Source organism: Solea senegalensis, linkage group LG1 (genome assembly GCF_019176455.1).
Source record: "Solea senegalensis isolate Sse05_10M linkage group LG1, IFAPA_SoseM_1, whole genome shotgun sequence".
Classification (NCBI taxonomy): domain Eukaryota; kingdom Metazoa; phylum Chordata; class Actinopteri; order Pleuronectiformes; family Soleidae; genus Solea; species Solea senegalensis.
The window spans coordinates 10,773,182-10,775,126 of NC_058021.1; the positions used below are offsets into that span (position 1 = coordinate 10,773,182).

At 47.4% G+C, this 1,945-nt stretch overlaps 1 protein-coding gene across 1 annotated transcript in view; it reads left to right on the top strand.

Annotated features, from left to right (window-relative positions):
* Window positions 1-233: 233 nt before the first annotated feature.
* Window positions 234-1,945, top strand: part of LOC122779141 (leucine-rich repeat and immunoglobulin-like domain-containing nogo receptor-interacting protein 3) — a 30,098-nt gene continuing 28,386 nt past the window's right edge. Inside the window, exon 1 of the mRNA XM_044041246.1 lies at window positions 234-466. The gene's annotated coding sequence lies outside the window, so the exon portion shown is untranslated. The remainder of the gene's footprint in view (window positions 467-1,945) is intronic.

Below are 1,945 nucleotides of genomic sequence, written 5' to 3' on the forward strand. Positions count from 1 at the left end.
GCACGCTGCTTTCCCTTCCTCCCTCTTCTCATCCCACATCCATGCTGGGGGAGATGGAAGGTGCCCTGACTGGCTGAGAGGCGCTGTCTGAAGGAGAAGAAAATCTCGGGGAAAAAAACATCATTTTTGCTTCCTCCCGTGAATGCCTTTTTGGGAAGGGGGGAGACCATAACTAACAGGGAGTGAAAGGAGGTGTGTAGATACGAGCCTGCTAGATCCAGAAAGGAGGGAGGGAGGGAGGGAGGGAGGGAGGAGGATAAAGAGGAGGGGGAAGAGTGGCAGGTTTTGTACAGCTGCTGATGCCAGAGTCTCAGAGTGAGACAGACTGAGGGGGATCTGAGGAGTGGAGAGCTGGCACGTGCGGAGCTGTGTCTGCAAGTTGTGGGCAAAGAGCAGAGAAAACAGGTACCCAGTCGCACACAGCAGGACAGATGAGGAGACATCAAGGACCACGCTTCAGTCCTGGGTACGTTCGCTTAACACTACACTCACACACAGACATGAAGGCTGCGTGTTGTCCTCAGTGGTTGCTGTGTTTTTTTACCAATAGAGCACAGACACGCTCGAATGCAACAGTGCATGTTTGCAGATCTTTGGGCTTGATGACTACACAGCCTGACAAGTCTCTCTACTTGCCCTCAGAGATTTGCAGCAAAGGAAGGTGGACAAAGAGGAGAAATCATTTGTTCCTGTGTTTTCCTGTCCATGCAACCATCTTTTAACCATCTTGAGACTACATTTTTGTGCATGAGAGGCATTTTCATGGTTTCAGAGGGATGATGCATGTAAATAAATGGTGGAAGGTTGCCATGTTTCATGGCTGTGGTGTAGGGACAAATTCAACAAACACTCGTCTCACTTTTTGTGACTACATCACTCTCATTACATGAACTTTTATAGGCTAAATATTTACCCTGCACACAGCCTTCAGTCATAATGAATGCATGATGAATACAATGTGATAGGTTCACTTGTGTGGCTGCTGGAAATAAGCAAAGACTTGTGTTTGTAGTTTGTGGTCTGAGACATGCGTAGCTGTGTTTACTTGTGCCACACTGCAGGATGCAGGATCAGTGGTAACATGACATGTGTGGCCATGTGTTATGTGTCACATTCTGGCACAGTGCATATGGCTTATGACAGCAGGTTTGCATGAGGTGCATCACCTCCACCCTAACCCCCCCCATTGTTTTTCACCCTCTTCCTTCTCTCCATTTCCAATTACAGGCTGTCACATCTCCCCCTTTTCACCCTGAGCCTATCTCTGTTTCATTCTCTTGCTAAGCAATTACCTTTACTTGACTCTGCCCCTTTGGACAGCATGGCTGCCTGTCTACCTTTTCAACAGTCACAATGAGGGATGGCGGGTGATTGCATGACCATTTTCTTACGGTCACCTGAACATGAGCAGAGGGCGTGACCTCAATGAATCCTCAGCAGAACAGCCACTTCATGTTATCGCTGCTGCTGTAGTTCCAGATTATGTGAACATGAAATAGTTGTGTTTGAGGAAAGGCGGGTCATGCTTTTAATCATGCAATCAGCTCATTGTTTCTTTTTCCTAATGAACTTGTTTGGGTTCCGAACTTTATTTCTGTTTTGTCTTCCTGAAAACCAAACAGGGCTGACAGGCAGATTACGCCCAGCGTTCACTTGCTGTTGAAGAGGGAAAGATTTGCCAGAGCACCCTGAATCACAAACTCTCTTCCTACTGACTCCTTGCACTTCTTTTCAACCTTTCGCTGTCCTCCTTTTTACGCCTATGCCAAGGATTCCGACTAATGACGTTGTTACAACAGACTGCCACAGAAACAGTCACATTTACATAAAAACAGGCACACGCCGGTGTGAGAAGTGTGACAGCTACCTGAAGTGGAACATCACTGTCTTCTCTGCTGCTGAGCTGGTAAACCAGTGTAAAAGACACACAGGAGAGACAAGCCCG